A 19,701-nucleotide genomic window follows, 5' to 3' on the forward strand; every position below is an offset into this window, starting at 1 on the left:
TTAGACTCAGAGTAATCAATGCGAGAGAGAGAGAGAGAGAGAGAGAGAGAGAGAGAGAGAGAGAGAGAGAGAGAGAGAGAGAGAGAGAGTGGACAGCTGGAGCAGAGAAGCAGAACTCCTGTTCAGGGTTTCAGGTCAGTTTCATCTGTAAAGATGCTTTTTTGTCTTTGTTTTTTAATTTATTTAATCAAGCAGCAGCACGTTGCTCATCGGTCATCACTCAAAATACTATATAAAGGACATCATTATTATCTGTTGTAATGTTACAGTAGTAATTTAGCTGAAAAAAAAAATCAGATTTTTTTTATAGGTTTAGGGGGAGCTACGACAGACAACAACACAACCCTTACGAAAATTAACATTTTAATATTTAACTATAAACCCAGGGAAAATGGTTACTATTGTTTAACTGTGGTAACCAAAAATGTAAAATTATTTTACAAATGTATTTATTTAAAAATAAATACAAATCCATTTGCAAAAAAAAAACAAGGTTATTTTACTTTTATATAGGCTAATAAGAGCATGGTAAATTTTTGTAAGGGAAAAACATGACTCGTGTACAGTATTAGGATTTTTCTATAAAGATATTGTAGTATTGTAGAGTATTGTATTGTAAAGTATAGTTTTGTTCAATCTTGAGTATTAAAGTCATGAGAGAGATGGATAACAGGGCAAAATAAAGAGACTGAAGAGAAAAATGGAAGTGAAGGTGCAGTTCAGGAGAGAACTTTTAATTATTTTGCATGTCCCCAAATTAAAGATTTAAACCTTTTTTATGTCAGGTCCATACAAAAAAATAGTTTTGTCCATGAATTTGTTTGTGTGAGTTTGAATTTTCCAGTATGAATTTTTTTCCCAGTCCGCCCCTCCGGTAAATTAATGGCAAAGACATGGTTTCATTTACTACACATAGGCCTACTGAAGCTCGCAGTGTTTTCAACCTCTGCTGCCTCAATATAGGAGTACACGAACACATAAATATAATTTCTAGAACTGCTCTGTCACTTCATGTGCATTTTACTTATTTTGAGAAAACTATCATCATATACAGAGACAGCAGTTTAAAAAAAACACCAATGTTTCAGGAGTTTATTACACAGAATACGTCACATGCTTATTAGATATCTGTATTTAAGTTGATGTATATGCTTTTATTTATTATTCTTTAATTTTCACAAATTTAGAAAGTAATCAAAAGTACTCAAAAGTAATTAGTTACATTACTTTAATAAAGTAATTGAAAAAGTTACACTACTATTACATTTTAAACAGGGTAACTTGTAATCTGTAACCTATTACATTTCCAAAGTAACCTTCCCAACACTGATTTTAATCTACATTTACTAATGTCATATAATGATTTATAATTAAGAACTGTTGCTGCCATCTAAGATTGACGATGAATATCATCAGTAGAGTTTGTGAGGTGTAAACATCACATGCATTCCTGTCCTTCAAAGACAAGAGCTTGGAGAGCTCAAAATACCCACGACAGGAGAATAAAGGGTGAGCGGAGGGGGCTGGATCTACAGAATCTGTGTGGGTGTTAAGCATTGTCAGTCCTCCAGGAATAAATGTGTTTGGAAGGGTGTTTGTATATGTTATAAGGGCTAAGGTGTTTATTTAACACCTCATCTGTCAAAATGAAGACAGGGGATGTGTTTTACATGCTTTCTAAAACTTGGACTCTGTATATGGCATCTCTCTGACAGTATGAAACATTTTAAACCCCTGAATCGGACAATGGTGGCCTTGAATCTGGCCAGCGCCCTTCCATTCATATATAGAGAGTGTCAATGGCTGGTTTACATTAAAATCAATATTGGATAAGTTCCCCATTTAAGAGTTGTGAAAACTGGTAGTCTGTTGCAAAGGGTATGTAAAAGAGGTATTTTTGAAAAACTCTCTGAAGGACAGATTGAAACATGAAGGACAGTGGTTTTCTGAGCACTGTGAAACAACTTGGCACAAATCGTTTTAACAAAAGGTTCCTGATGTGTTCTCTCAGTTGCCCTAAAGACCTCAAGTAACAAGTAACAGCATTTGTGGCATACCCGAAAAATGAATTTAAACTCTTCCTTGTAGCTTATTGTAAGGCACTTACAATGGTAGAAAATGGGCCAATTTTTTTAGGAATTAAAAGCTGAAATGTGAAGCTTACAAATTTATAAATGCACTTCCATTAAAGGCTGGAATGCAGTACATGACTTTTAAAATCGGAAGAGATTTTAAAACACCAGGCGTCGTATACTTGTTGAATTTGTAAACGGTTACAGAGAAATATAGAACTCACTAAATGACAGAGGATCACTCACTACCAGACCTTCAAGTTACTCTAAACACAGAAAAATTTAATAAAAACAAACGCCTAATTAGGAGCCACGTGACAAAAGGTCCCCAAAATCCATCATAAATTATGTATCTCTTAATATGCAAGTTATTTTTTCCATTGTCATATCTGTTACCATTTCTTTTAGCCATCATCCTATTTTTGGTGCATATATATTTATACAAGCCGTTTTGCTTGAAAAATACATATATTTACATATACAGTGATACAGTGTTCCTTTAAAGTCGCTGCATCTTAAGCAAATGTCTGGGATATTTTCATTATATTTATGCAATATGACTGGAGTAATGTAAATATTCATCCACCACTTATATTAGTAGCAGTTTCAGTCGTGTTTTCATTGTTAGTGATTGAGCTTCCTGGCATGCTTCCATCCAGTCCTCCATCTGAATATCATCCTTAAGATCCAATTTCCAAGCTTCCAATTTATAGTTTAAAGAGTCCTTCGATCCTAACACCAACATATTATATAATGAAGAAATTAAACCTTTACTAAAACTGTTTCTTGTCACTTCTTTTTCCAAAATAGACAATGATGGGATATATAGGGAATTATTTTGTGATTTGAGGATAAAATTTATTTTTTTATAAATACTAAATAACCGAAATATAAGGCACCTAAATATTTTTTCACATCAAACCATAAGGCAATCATAAGCCAACTGATTCCATATCCACCCAAGATGGGCAGTTCTGAGATAAAACATAAGTTGCACAGTTCAAATAAAACCAATGAAAATTAGGACACTGTAGACCTCCTCTATATGGCAAATATAGAAGTGTCATAGTGTCAGAGTCTGGAACATCTGTTATTCCAAATTAATTTAGTGAACACATCGTTGAAATAGATGTTTAGGGGGAGGCAGACGAATGTTCTGGAATAAATATAACATCTTTGGCAAAATATTTATTTGGGTGAGGACATCCATCTTTCTATAGAGCTAAACTAGACTAGAATTGGATCATAATTTACTTGCACAACATCTTCTAGTTTTGGTACAATTTTTATACCCAAGTATGTAAAAGGGTCATCTATATTGAAGGTTACAACACAGTTACTAGGTTGCTGTGTGTCAATATTTAGACAGAATAGAACTTTTAGAATTGTACATTTTGCATTCAGAAATTTTTCCAAATGTACTGATAAGATCTTATAAAGCAGGTATTGATCAAGATGCTTTTGGAAAAGAATGACATCATCAGCAAATAACGCAATTTTATGTTGTATCTGTCCAATCTTAATGCTTGTTAATTCCAGGTTTTTTTTTACTGCCGTTGCAAAAGGCTCGATGGAGATGGCAAAAAGAAGAAGAGAACCTTGTCTCCACCCTCTTGATTAGCTAACTGGTTTTGAAACAATATTATTTGTCAACACTTCTGCTGTAGAACAACTATAAAGTAATCTAACCCACCTACCTTTCACCAAAACCAAATCTAACCAATAAATCAAACAAATTCATCCCCACCGAAGGCCTTTTCGGCATCCAATGATTGTAGAGCAGTATCTCGTTCATAAAGGATATTAAGGACTCTTCGAACATTGTGAAATCCTTACCTACATTGTATAAAACTATTTTGATCCTCACATATAAAATTTGATAATGTACCTTCTAACTTCTTAGCCATAACTTGACTTAATATTTTTGTGTCTGAATTTAACAAGCTAATTGGCCACATGTTTTCACACTTTGTGTTGCTTTTTCCTAGTTTTGGTAATAATGTAATTAAAGCTCCTCTCATTGATGCAGGCAAAATTTCTTGATGATACGCCTCTACTATCATTTCCATAAACGGAGTTAGCAACTTTCCAAAAATGTTTTATAGATTTCTATAGGGAGCCCATCTGGGCCCGCAGCTTTTCCTGATTCAATGGCTTCTCCAATTTCTTGTAATGTTAGATCTTCATCTGATTTGTTCTGTTCTTTAGTTGAAATCGGAGGTATATTTAGATTATCTAAAAACTGCATCTGGATATCTACATTTAGTGAGCACTCTGAGCTTTAGAGTTTTTCATAAGAAGTTCTAAACGCTTCATTGATCTCTACTGGGTCAACTATATTTCCAGTTGAACTCTCAATTACTGTGATAGTACGCTCCGTTTGTTGTTGTCGTATTTGCCAAGCAAGTAACCATCCTGTTTTATCTCCATATTCATAAATATTTGAAGCTGCTCTGCTTGCTGACAATCCATTATATTGAGACCTGAGACCTGAGACACTGCTGTATCTGTAGTTTTCTGGAAAATATTATTTTCAAATTTTTTATTTTATTTTACTTTCTATTCATGCTAGTAACATGCTAATCATGCCAGCAATATGCTAGTAACAGGCTAATCGCACTAAAAACATGCTAGAAACGTCATCAAATTTTCAAATGTCAGGCTTTTATAACTGCTTTAAACTTTCAGGCTAGGCTTTATTAAGCCAACCTAAAGTTTGACTTGACAAACTTTTTTCTCTAGTTTAATTTGATCTTCTAATTGTTTCATTTCTTGTCTAGACTTCCTAGCTTTTGAACTGCAAAACCCAATTACATGTCCTCGAATAAAAGCTTTGAATGCTTCCCATCTAATACAAGCAGATGTTTCAGACTTATTCATTTCAAAATACAAATAAATTAGTTTGCCCACATATTCTACAAACTCCAGGTCACAAAGCCATTCTATTTGAAAAATTTTTATGAATTTTGTAGTTTTGTACAATAGATACCGCTGCATGGTCAGAAAAATTCCTGTATCACCTTCCTGGTTTTAATATGTGTTTTATCAATCCCTGTTGAACGATCTTTAGTAGGATCTAACACACAATTCATACCCCCTGCGATAAGATAGCATCCAGGCAAATTAGCAATTAACAAAAACAAATCATAAAAAAATTTAGGACTGTCATCATTTGGACCATAAATGTTTAATTAACATTTGGACCATAAATGTTAATTAAATTTATCTTTTTTTTATCTATATATCTTCCTAATGCATCCTTAGTTACTTTCTGAACATGTATTGGGATTGATTTATAAATTAAAGTTATTACTCCTCTCGCGTAATTAACATGACAAGCAGCAAAAACTTGCTGAAAACTCTGATGAATCCTAATTGTCTCACATCATCAAACTCAACATCATTTTAAATCACCTTAAATACTGAGAAGCAAAAAATAAAACTATAAACAATCATGAACAACACACTTATTATTAAAGAACATTCAACAACATCCCCGATTTCCACAGTAGCGTCCATACTACTGCGTTTGACCCCCACCACTTACACTCCGTATATAATGCTGATTGGTCCACACACCCATGAGGAACTGTCAGGTACTTCTGTCTATATTTATCATCACAACCCTATTTTTAACATTACTCTCACATATTATTATTAACTATTTGAACTATTTGAACTATAAACTATTTGAGAGTTATTTTAAACCTATATTCAGGATTTTAAAAGTGCAGCTGGATTGAGCCCACCTTTATTCTGTGTCAAATGCTTAAATGAAGCTTTCAACCACCGTCTCTGTGTCAAACACCCTTGATTTCTCCTAGTGCGTAAGAAGTAGACGAGCAGGGTATATGATCCTGTGTTTACCGATCCCTCTCTCTCACAGCTTCTGTCTCACTCCATTATAAACTCTTTGTTTCTTGTGAACATCAGCCGAAACATCTGGATGAAAGCGAAGAGTGTGTTCCTTGTAAGAAATCACCCCCTTGGACCTGGCCACTCTAAAGACCTGTTCTTTTTGTTTGTAGTTTAGGAACTTCATTAGTGTTCTTTGTGGTGTTCTGGCATCCCGTCTAAGAAACATCCTTATTTTGTTGTGGGCTCACTCTATTAGCACACTCTATAACTAACAATGTGCTCGAGTATTTTCAATATTTTTGGAATCCAGGCCTCTGAAAACACTCACGTTTCGTTTTCTTCTTCTTTTTCCTGGTAAACCCACCAGCCTCAGGGTGTTCTGTCTGTTTCTGTTTTCCATGTCATCAACCTTTTCTGTCAGTTTTTTAACTTGTGATTCAAGGGAATTTGCACAGGCATTGAGTTGAACGATTTCATCTTCTGCTCCAGAAATGCGTTCCTCTGCCTCTTTTACGCTTTCCTTTACCTCTTTGATCGCTGACATAACATTGTCAATTGTCAATTTTTTGTTACTCTTTTGTCCATTTATTTAATAGCTTGTATCACATCTGCATTGCTGGGGTTCAGCTAGTTACTTTAGTAGATTCGCTGTCGTCTTCTTCCTCTATCTCTTTTTGTTCGTCTGCATATTCAGAATCCTGCAACATCTCTTGGGCCTCATTATTCACTTTTTCTTGAGTTCTGTTCTTCTTTTTCGGTGCCATTTGGTTATTAGACTTTTCCGCATTAAATAGCAAAAGTTGTATCAAAGTTTTAAGTCAGCTTGATGGATTTATATGAATAATTATAGAAGCGTCTACTCGCGTTTTTTGCATGCTGTCCAAGGGGAGGCCTTTGAGTTCGGAATTGTTCATGCTAAAATAATTTTTATCACACATCGTTTACATCTTATGGCTATATATTTTTTTTTTTAAATAGCATTTTAACATTTACAGATTGGCCCTATTCAAGAGAACAACTTCCTATGAAACTTGCACAAAGTATCCGTAATATGGTGATAAAAAATTGCTGCAGCCAGTGAAGTCTGTGATTATTTTTTCCCTACATAATAAATTACTTGCACAGATGTAATAATGCAATAAAAAAACGCTATCATCTTGTCTGGTGTTCATACCAGTGTTAGAGAACTTAACAATGAGAAACAGTTCTGGGAGGTAATTATACCAAATCATCTTGATGACATATTTTTGCTCAGGCATTTCAGATTGACTAAAACAATATTTTAGATGGTCTGAAATGTTACTGGTCCAGTGCCCAATCACAGGATCTGTTGAGGCAAAGTCACGATTTTAGTTACACATCCAGGAATTTATTTGTTAAATGTGTTTTAATTATAGTTTGCGCACATTTTATACAGAATAAAAAAATGATCTGCCTCAATTAAGTGTTTTTATGTGCATTATAAGATTGTATGCACATCCTGGGGTTTCCATCCAGCATTTTTAATGCAATATCCCAAAATTTGAAACGCAGCTACTGTAATTTGTTGGTCATCAACATTGTCACAAATGCTGCCAATTGAGCTTGTCCTGAACCCGGAATATTCATTTAACAACCATAATGACAACATTCTAGAGACACATGCTGTGTGTCTGGATGTTAATCTAATACCTGATGTGCATTTGACTTTTTCAGACAGCCCAGTCTGCCTATTCAATTCTCAGAAGCAACAATGGTACCATGGCTCTGACAATGACTCCCTCCTGGGAATGCCTGTGAAGGGAGAGCTATCTCATGGTTGTCAAGAGCTTAATCTCATGCCAGGCTTCTGAGGGGTTGTGCAAATCTTGACACTCTTTTCAGGGCGATAAAAAAGACTAAAAGGTAGAAAAGGGGTAGAAAAAAACGAGGTCTTGCTGCCTTGGCCTAAAGTAGAAGTCCACACAAGGTGGTCTGTTGTTTTCAAGGCTGAGAACAACGTATCATGTCTGCTGGTCTGGTCAGCTTTCTCACTTTGACAATAAGAGTGAGAGTGACTGGGAAATCTAACACTCATCTCTTTGTCTGCGGAGAAAAACTAGAACGGCAGCCTACAGACTGCACGGCTCCTGTGTTATCACTACAAACCTCCTCTTCCCTTTATTTCCACCCCTGACTCCTCTTCTCTCCGCTGAGACATAAACTCCTTTATACTGCATAGTATGTGGGCTTGAACATGGACGCAGGTAAAGTAATACCTGCAGAGGGCACAGAAAGTGCATTCAGGACAAGTGAAAAAGGGCAGATAAGACCCCGGTTAGCGATGGAGGGCACGGCCCTACACGTATCTGTCCATTTGTGCATTGACCCAAAATCCCATCAATGGTTTTATCATGTCATTAGCAGGAAAACAAAGGGTGTCTTGCAGATTCTAATTAGTGCTATACCAAAGTATAATTTTTATACCTAACATCTCTGACCTCTAAGGGTACATTATGTTTACCCCAATAACTATGCATTAAAAACGGAAATGTTTTACCATTGCTTTTTTAAAAAGGTTTTGTGTACAGTTAACAACGTTGTTAAAACAATCCCCCCACACACACATCAGCGAAAATTACTGAAAATTCTGTATTATGCATGCCAGGAAAGAAACACTATGGTCTGCACCAAACCCATAAACTGAACACATAATACACACAGGAATGACATGTGGAACCCTTTTTCAGAAGTGTGCATTTTTGTGTAAATGAACGTGTAAATAAACGGCCAAAATACATAAAAAGTTTCCCATTTTTTGTTGAAAATGGTGCTGTGTAAACATCCTCTAAAAGTCCCATGGGGGCCAATAACACACATTTATTGTCATATCTATGAATTCATTTAAAAATATATTAAAACGCAATTCATACATACAATAAGACTTTTCAATTTATTCATTTTAATGACTTTTTGGAGCATAAAGTCAAAAATGTCAGAGTGATACAAGTGTCCTGTTATTATAGCAAAGAAGAAGCCTTGTTAAGAGAATGGCATTATGGAAAAGAAAACTAGGTTACTATATCAAGTAATTTGGTATTTTTTATTTTATTTTATTTTTTCAGGGGAAAAAATGTTTAACAAACTGCCTTAGTACTTATTGACATTTGAAAAATGATCTGCCAATTTTAAAGTCATGTAGTACAAAGTAAATTGACGGATGTAAAGTTGATTTTTAACTAATCTTTCTTTGACAGTTCCAAATCCCAATCCCTGCTTAACAAACATGCACAATATCAAAGCTTGTAATGTAATTTACCTTTCAGCTTGCAGATTTTGATTCTGACACTTTTCTTTCTTCATTTTTTTTTATGTTTTACGTCACTGCATCAAAAAAAGATACAACACTTTCAGTCACTTTTAACAGAAGTCATTCAGCTAGAGTGTAAATATCCCACAGCAATGAATGCCACAGATATTTTTGAAGAAAATCCAATAAGTGAAGGCCACTTAGTTATTAAATACAAGATAAAAAAAATAACATTGATTTCTTCCACTGTTATTTCTTGTCCTCCCACAGAGAATTTGCACGTCTGTCTTCTTTAGTTACTATTTTTTTCCTGTTTGTTTAATAGTTGTTTTGAATGCATTTTGCTTTAACTTAATATTGTAAATTTCCCAAAATTTAAAAAAGGACACCAGCAATCTAATGCAAACTATTGGCAATTAAAAATCCCCTGTCCTCTCCGAGAAACATAATAATTCTGTTTCCCTCATGTGCCAAAAGTAAACAACACAACAGAGTCACTTCAGGCAAAGGAAGCAGTGCATGCTGTTCGTTTGATGAATCTGCATTCCTAACACATTTAGTTTATATATCATAGTAAACTATAGCAAACTCTCTTTTCATGTCACAAATGGGTAAAGTTTACACAAGCAGTCCTCTGTGTGCTACATTGATCTTATCTGTATGAGCAAAGACCATACTGGTGCAAAGAGAGAGTGCAGAGCCAGTGGATTGAGTGAAAGAAGATAAATAAGGAAAAGTTTCTGCAAACAGACAAAGTGCAGTGACCCTGTTGACAGGTTAGTCAGTGCTTCTTTCGGAAACACTTGGTCGGAGTGGCTGAGGCAGCTCAGCATGTGGTGCAATATTTACTGATCAAAATCCCATGCAAGTCCCGCTTTGCCGGACTGCTCAACATCACTCAGCAAAGCACTTATACCACGTAATTATTTATGACTTCAAATAAGCAATGTCTTTGAACAAAGCTAAGACATTGAGAAAAACAAGCTTTTGTGGATCTGTATGGACAACTCCATTAAATAAAAAGGAGAAATCTTCATAATATGTACCACGTGAGTCAACAACATAACCTTAGAGATGACCCCTGCAGAATGTGTGTGTAGGTCTATATGTCACTTCTAATTTTGCCTTTTTATGGCAATGTTATTTCTGATTGTAAAATGCCATGTAATTTTCTAAACACAGACAGACACACACACACACACACACACACACACACACACACACACACACACACACACACACACACACATATGTATACAGGTGCTGGTCATATAATTAGAATATCATCAAAAAGTTTATCTATTTCACTAATTCCATTCAAAAAGTGAAACTTGTATATTATATTCATTCATTACACAAAGACTGATATATTTTAAATGTTTATTTCTTTTAATTTTGATGATTATAACTGATTTAAAAAAGTTAACAGCTTAAGTCATTTGTGGATTAATGTGTATTGGAGACGCAAACCGTTTAAAACGATTCAGTTCAATTTGGTGAACTGGTTCAAGAAGATCCGGTTTCATCGAATGATTCGTTTGCGAACCGGATATAACAAACTGCTTTGTTTTTCTAACTCTCTCTCACAACAGACACGGAAGAGAAGACAATGCTGAATAAAGTCGTAGTTTTTGCTATTTTTTGGACCAAAATGTATTTTCGATGCTTCAAAAAATTCTAACTGACCCTCTGATGTCACATGGACTACTTTGATGATGTTTTTCTTACCTTTCTGGACATGGACAGTAGACCGTACACACAGCTTCAATGGAGGGACTGAGAGCTCTCGGACTAAATCTAAAATATCTTAAACTGTGTCCCGAAGATGAACAGAGGTCTTACGGGTTTGGAACGACATGAGGGTGAGTTAGTAATGACATAACTTTCATTTTTCGGTGAACTAACCCTTTAAGATGTGTAAACATTAATTTGAGTTTTTAAATAAGTAGACTTTTTCACAAGTTTAACAAAATATGTAAAAAAAATTTTGTATATATATATATATATATATATATATATATATATATATATATATATATATATATGTATATGAAAAAATTCTGTGAAGCTGAAAAAAGAAATAGGTGGGTACAGTTTTGAGTTTGTCAGGAGATAATTTAAGAGAGAGAGTGAGAGAATGCCTCCCTTTAAAGCTTAGGATGTTCATGCTTGAGTTGGCCTGTTGGGATAGCGGACAGGAGGACAGGCTCTGATGTGAGTCTTATTCATTGAGGGCCAGTGTTGTCCTCATGTTATTCTAGGCATAGGGAAGTGACGTGGATAGAATAGGCAGCCATTGTCTCCTGATGCATTGACCTCATGCTCCCTCTGGGACTGTCTAAATATTATTTCTTGCAAAAATGTTAAGCACTGATGATTTTTTTTCACACAGTCTCCTCTCTACCCTGCAGTATGACAGCATTGTGTGCTGCTTCTCTTGTGTGTATGTCAGTGTTCATCTGGTGTATAATAAGGCTCTTCAGGGTAAGACAGTCTGAGTGTTTATGAATTGTTGCTTGTATTGTCCTGATTATTGTCAATGGATTGCAACAAATTAAATTACAGCAAAAGAGTATCCATATTCATCAGCAGAGGCTGCTGCTGTACGGCAGGAATTAGTGCTTTGTAACTGTGTGTTCTCATTAATTTTATATGGCTTTGGCAAGTACACTTGTTGGCAAGTACGATATTCAGAACAACATTAAGCTTTCTCACGTGATATTGCTTTTAAAAAACATGACAACTAGTAATCAAAACGTGATACTGTATAACATACATTTTAGACACAATACTGATAGTGACTTACTATTTTTGCTCGGCTAGTTCCACACGAAACGAAAGCAAAGTCATTCTCTAAGCAACACATTGCAGCGGTAAATGAATCCGTGTTTTTAACAAATCAGTTAAGTGAATAGGCTCATTTGAGATGAATCAGCGCTGGGCAGCGCCGATGCATTGTGAACGAGCAAAATGGAATGCGAATCAGTTCAATTTATGATTCAGTGACTCACTATGGTGTGACAATGAAATCTACAGAAAGAATCACAGACTGACATGGACTAAATGGTCTATGAAATTAATTCTATTTGCATTTAGATAACAACAAATAATACTATATGGATAATTATATCTGTACACACTTATTGTGTATTTTGTCTATTGTGTATTTTATATATAAATAATACCCGTTAAGCATTATCATTTCATATTATATATATATATATGTGTGTGTGTGTGTGTGTGTGTGTGTGTGTGTGTGTGTGTGTGTGTGTGTATAAAAATATGAAACGATAATGCTTAATGGATATTTTTGAGCTTGGGAAAGGCATTTTATAAATAAAACTTTTAAAAACGTAATTTGTTGTTGTTGTTATTAGTAGTAGTAGAAGTAGAAGTTGTTATAATCATCATAATAATAACTACAACCCGAATTCCGGAAAAGTTGGGACGTTTTTTAAATTTTAATAAAATGAAAACTAAAGGAATTTCAAATCACATGAGCCAATATTTTATTCACAATAGAACATAGATAACGTAGCAAATGTTTAAACTGAGAAATTTTACACTTTTATCCACTTAATTAGCTCATTTAAAATTTAATGCCTGCTACAGGTCTCAAAATAGTTGGCACGGGGGCAACAAATGGCTAAAAAAGCAAGCAGTTTTGAAAAGATTCAGCTGAGAGAACATCTAGTGATTAATTAAGTTAATTGATATCAGGTCTGTAACATGATTAGCTATAAAAGCTTTGTCTTAGAGAAGCAGAGTCTCTCAGAAGTAAAGATGGGCAGAGGCTCTCCAATCTGTGAAAGACTGCGTAAAAAAATTGTGGAAAACTTTAAAAACAATGTTCCTCAACGTCTCATCATCTACAGTGCATAACATCATCAAAAGATTCAGAGAAACTGGAGAAATCTCTGTGCGTAAGGGACAAGGCCGGAGACCTTTATTGGATGCCCGTGGTCTTCGGGCTCTCAGACGACACTGCATCACTCATCGGCATGATTGTGTCAATGACATTACTAAATGGGCCCAGGAATACTTTCAGAAACCACTGTCGGTAAACACAATCCGCCGTGCCATCAGCAGATGCCAACTAAAGCTCTATCATGCAAAAAGGAAGCCATATGTGAACATGGTCCAGAAGCGCCGTCGTGTCCTGTGGGCCAAGGCTCATTTAAAATGGACTATTTCAAAGTGGAATAGTGTTTTATGGTCAGACGAGTCCAAATTTGACATTCTTGTTGGAAATCACGGACGCCGTGTCCTCCGGGCTAAAGAGGAGGGAGACCTTCCAGCATGTTATCAGCGTTCAGTTCAAAAGCCAGCATCTCTGATGGTATGGGGGTGCATAAGTGCATACGGTATGGGCAGCTTGCATGTTTTGGAAGGCTCTGTGAATGCTGAAAGGTATATAAAGGTTTTAGAGCAACATATGCTTCCCTCCAAACAACGTCTATTTCAGGGAAGGCCTTGTTTATTTCAGCAGGACAATGCAAAACCACATACTGCAGCTATAACAACAGCATGGCTTCGTCGTAGAAGAGTCCGGGTGCTAACCTGGCCTGCCTGCAGTCCAGATCTTTCACCTACAGAGAACATTTGGCGCATCATTAAACGAAAAATACGTCAAAGATGACCACGAACTCTTCAGCAGCTGGAAATCTATATAAGGCAAGAATGGGACCAAATTCCAACAGCAAAACTCCAGCAACTCATAGCCTAAATGTCCAGACGTCTTCAAACTGTTTTGAAAAGAAAAGGAGATGCTACACCATGGTAAACATGCCCCGTCCCAACTATTTTGAGACCTGTAGCAGAAATCAAAATTGAAATTAGCTCATTTTGTGCATAAAATTGTAAACTTTCTCAGTTTAAACATTTGCTATGTTATCTATGTTCTATTGTGAATAAAATATTGGCTCATGTGATTTGACAGTCTTTTAGTTTTCATTTTATTAAAATTTAAAAAACGTCCCAACTTTTCCGGAATTCGGGTTGTACTATAATTTATTTAATTTATTCAATAAAGGGCTCTAATTTACTAATTTATTATATAAAGGATAGTTCTGAGGTCAATATTTATTATTTCTATATGTTTGTCTGAAAAAAATAATAATGTGGTGGACATTTTGTGGTATTTTATGGTATAATTCAAAGACATTTAAACTGGTCATTTACTGGCCTTTTGAACAATATGTCTAATCTGTTTCCTAAATACAACGGATAATTTGGAACAATTAGTCATGTTTATTTGTGTTTTGTTTTAAAAATGTGTGACTGTGTTTCATTTCTTTGAATTGCAGGTGAGTAATTTCCCCTTTCAGCCATTTCAACTCAGCATCCTGTGGAACATGGCTAGTTCAATTCAAATTCCAATTTTCCCAGCCCTGGCGCTCAGGGATTTGTGTACTGAGCAGCAGCACAGCCTGTACCGAGTAGCAGGGAGAAGCAGCGAGTCGTTTACGGAGTTGTGTATGGTGGAGTGTCAGCTGGGCTCAGGATGCATCCTTCCTCTGATGAGACTGGAGATGCTGACTCACTCCTACAGCTATAGTGGGTGATTAAAGTGTAATGCCATGTGTGCCACCTCCACATGCTGCACATGCTGCACATGCACACACACGCACGCACACAGCCTGACTGGTCATGCAAAAGAAACAAATCTCACACTCACAACTGCACATGTACAAACCAAAGTTGTCATGCTGGTTTGTCAGCATTTGTCAGAGAGTGTGGAATGTAAGATCAAACCGCAGCTGTAACTTTCCTGAAGGCCACACTTCTCTTCACGGTGAGTAACGTATGCCGGTTAAGGACATGGCACACACTGTGTGGGGGCTCGTGAAGGATGTAGGCTGTTGGAAGAGGGACTAAGAGGGGGAGGCTATACCGTTTATACGTCTTCATTCTGGTTTTTTACTCTTAAGAACATGTCACGCAATTATTACAAAAAAATTAGTGTGTTGTGTGGTCCCTCCCTCACTAATTACCACAGACTACATACACATTCACCGACATATTTTCTCAAATGTCAGATGGGCCAAACGGAGAGTCTCTCACATATCTCGAGCTTTGTAACGACACTGTACTGTGAGATATGCTGTAATTAAAAAGCCAAACATGTTGTTTTGAATTTATGTGGATCTCAGTGTTCACACCAGCGTGAGCCAATTTGGAGGGGTACATTTCATACCTGGGTCTCTGTTAAGAAGTTTACAATTTTGTCAAATGCTCGTCAGATTTTAAGGGCTGAAGTAAACAGCATGAATGAGTTCCAGGTCCCAATTACCTCTAAATGTTAGAGGATTTGAGAACACTTCCTCTGGAATAAACTTCTGCTCCAGGTTTGTTTAAAAGACCTGTCAGTTTTCTGAATCCTATTGTATACCTATCAAGGGGTTAACCACTTCCTTTAAGGATTCAAATACTGGCCTGCGATTGTCTGCGGATGGCTTGGTGAAGATGACGCAGCCAATCGCAGGCGTGGTTGTTCTGAGGAGGATTTTTGTGAGATAAACCTCTTGGAAATGGTTGTTTGAAAAGTCTGTCCCTTTCAGATTTCTGGACCTTATTGTATAAAAGAGTTTAGTGATCAAGAAGCTAACCACCTTTGACATCCACAATACAAGGCTGACACTGGTTGCGGCTGAAGCAGTGATGATGACACATCTGTCACAAGGCAGCACCATGTTTCTTCTCGTCCCTGTGGTGGTGACCTGTCCCCCCCACCACATGCCCACCCTCAAATGCATCCCACTTAGAGCCAGGCCTCTCTCTCTCTCTCTTTCTCTCACTTTCATGCTGGTTCTGCCCACTTCACTGCATAGAGAGAACGAAAATAATAACTTCATTATAGATCTGCCTCAAAAGGTTACCCTACAGCTCACCTACACCTATTCCGTCTCCCACACTCTCAGCTAAACTTATTATGTGTTGATGCTTCTCATTTAGAGTTCTACATGTAGTGTGATCTGGTTGCAGTGCATTTGTCTCATGTATATGCTCCACGTGAATAGCCTCGCTGATCTGAATCCATTATTGACCTCTTCTATAATGAAGTGTGTGGTTGGCACAGAGCTATAACATGATTCCTAGAACTGAGTCTCATTTGTGTTGTTTTGAAAAGTCTGTATTCAAATGGCAGTGGTGATAGAGGTTTTCTGTATATGCTAATGAAAATGAATATCTGTGCAACCTCGAATAAACAAAAGCTATATGTACATATAACCCAGGAAAAAGGTAAATCAGTTTACTTCTATCAATGGAATATATATCCATTCATTCATTCATTCATTCATTCATTCATTCATTCATAAATACCTATATTTACATTATTACCAAGGAAAAGATCAACTCGGGGTCCTTCCTATCATAGAATGTTTATTAATGCCTTTATTCATGCATTATGAACAAATACATGCATGCAAAACAACAGTAAAACAATAATGACAAACAAAACAAAGTAGAAAGGCATTTTTTATTAAATGGAAACATGTCACAACTTGACCCACCCTGAAAAACAATGTACAATGGACACAGTACAACTTTTTAATTATAAACCACCTTCAGAATATAATTGAACCTTGCTTTAATATATCCCAGTGTACACAGGTTTTATATATATATTTGAAGTTAAGGTTTTGGATGCCGTGCTATAGAAATTAACTATTAAAGGGATAGTTCCCCCAAAAATGAAAATTCTTTGTTCATTTTTGGAACACAAATTAAGATATTTTTTTTTATAAAAACTTTTGGATGAACTACACCTTTAAGCCAGTGCTGGTGTTTTATACTGGTTTCCATGGCGATGGAATTGCCCTAAAAAAATATCCATAAATGAACTGCATGATAGATTATACAGCTGAGCTGAATATTCAGACCGGTAACCCTGAACAGCTTCCAGACATGTGTTTTCTTTAAACATGATAAAGTACCCCAAATATGTTTTTACGTAATAGAGAGATTGAGGAAAGCCCTTTCAGGCCATCTTGAGAAAGAATTGCCAGCTTTGTGTTTCATTACATTTGATTATTTTCCTGATAAGGTTTACTCATAATCTTAATTCCCTCTGGTCATACCATCATTTAGAAGATGTCAGTGCCAGCTGGACACTAACCAATACAGAAATTTGAATGCACATTGTGGACAGCCATGCAGAGGGAACTATGGTGTCCTCATCTTACCAGGACAAGTTAGCAATTTATATTGGTATTTGATATTTTGGGCACAGTGTTTACATGTGGATGCAGGAACTGTAAAAGCTTTTCCTTTACAATTTTGCATTGTGTGCCGTGGGCAAGGGCCATGTGCCATCCCTTTGCCATGCATAAACAGGGCTTCACTCACAGATATGGGATGTTTTTTCCAACTTTCAATGACCGTACAGTGATAAACAATCCAACATCCAAATCCAACCTTTGATAATTAAGGACTGTCACGCATGCTTGACCACATGGAGTTCTCTCTGTTTTGCTCTCTTTGTTCCGGATGTTGATGTGTAATCAGCCACATCAGAGAACGCTATGGCCCAACTACAGGGGGTATGAGCCATATGTCCTCTGCCAGTCTCTTCAGGTTCCTCTGTGAGTCAAAACCTGGACCACACGTTTCCCTCCACTTCTTTGTTGTATTGTATAATTTTGAACACTCATCACTGCTCTCCAAGAGATAGTCACAAATGAGTTTAGCAACATTACTGTTGGACACAATTCTTGGCCAAACAGGTGCTATTCATTAATTTACATTCATTGTCATGTTGAAATGCTGTTAATGTCATTTATATTCAGACTTGAACAATTACATTGACTTTTTCAAAATCGACAGTGCAGCTCCATGTTACTTACTAGTAGTCTATTTACAGTTTTATAGGGAATTCATAATAATGCCATTTAGCCTAATTGTATCCATCTGGAATTGGTTGGATGAAACATTGACTAAACATTTGCAAAGAATAAAACAATGAACACAATGAAACTGAAGTAGTGACAGATCTACTGTCGAGTGTCCTGCCTAATCATCAGAGAGAAGCTTAATTAACACCAGGTCCAGTTACAACATTTTGTTTTACAACATTTTGTTTCTGAAGCCTGTCCCATTTCTAGCGCTCCTTCAAAATGCATCCTTTGTTTTCTGTGCCAAAAAGAATCTCAGTTTTGCCCTTCCGTCCACACTGAGACAGTGTTTTTTTGTCAAGGAAAACAGAGCTTTTTGAAACTGCTGTCCAAAGTAGATAAATTTAAAAAATGCAGTTTTTGCGCTGTAGCGTGGATTGTGAAAACGTAGGCTTTTGAAAACAATAATGGATGTTTCGCCATATGACGCATATTGTACCAATAGACATTTATGATTACCGGTTATTGTGCCTGTTATGTGCTATTCCCTTTTATTTACTTTGTACACTCTTCATATTACAGTCCTAAAAATATGACAGAAAATTTACTCACAGTTGCTGTTCTGCGGCAAGACATGAGGGCAGTTGTATTTTAGATTAAACATGAGTGAGCATGGATGCAGCAGTGAATGATGAAATATTTACTAAAATGAAATGATCCTGCCAGAGGAATTGCATGAAAACTTATTATGCCTGTTCCTTCAGTTTCATCTCAGTGAGTTTTTTTTACACATGTGCAGTAAGGCGAATTTGACGTTTTCCAACATTTCAGTGTGGATGAGAAACTTTTGGAAAATGCTTGAAAACATTCATGTGGATGGAGAGCGTTTTAAAACAAAAACTATACAACAAGACTCGGCCACCCCATTTAACAATGCTCAGTTTGACCTTTGACCTTCAGCTCGGCCTTTGAAGTCTGTGTCCTATATATGTTGAATTCAAAGATTAATGTCACACAAACTCCCCCCACCCCCACCCCACTTTTCACATAAATTTAACAGGAGCTCAATGACTGAGTTATGCACTTTCAACAAAAAGTCCCATTAACAATTAAGCTATTTACATGGTGCAACCAATGTTGTATTTAAAAATTATTTATTAAAATGGAAGAATTCAGAAAGTCTGTCCGTGCTGAACAAAAAATGAGCGGCATTCTTCTGTGTAGCGACTAATTTAAATGCTACTGATTGGCCATTGTGTTCATGTGCTCACCTATGATTGGCTCTAAAGCTCAATGCTGCAAGAGCATGTCATAGATAGAATAATGTGGTGCATTGTGAGTAGATCTAAATAGAATGCTGTATAATCGTCAGTTTTCATAACCAGTTTACTGTAATCACAATTAATTGTGCATCTCTACCTGCATACAGAACTGCTTAATGTAGCTCTCTGTATTCTGACTGGGTGATGATCTGCTTGACTTGATCTGATTGCATGTTAATGGCAAGTACAGGACCTTATTCAAACCCCTATGGAGTGATTTGCTGAGAATTCATCACTTACGATCACAGGTGTGACAGTCCTAACAGGTGCACATGATGCTCAGGCTCTGTCAGAATCCTCATTATGTGCGATATCACAATCATGCCAGGAGATGACTATAGGAGACT

The sequence above is a fragment of the Carassius carassius genome, chromosome 12, assembly GCF_963082965.1.
Source record: "Carassius carassius chromosome 12, fCarCar2.1, whole genome shotgun sequence".
NCBI lineage: Eukaryota > Metazoa > Chordata > Actinopteri > Cypriniformes > Cyprinidae > Carassius > Carassius carassius.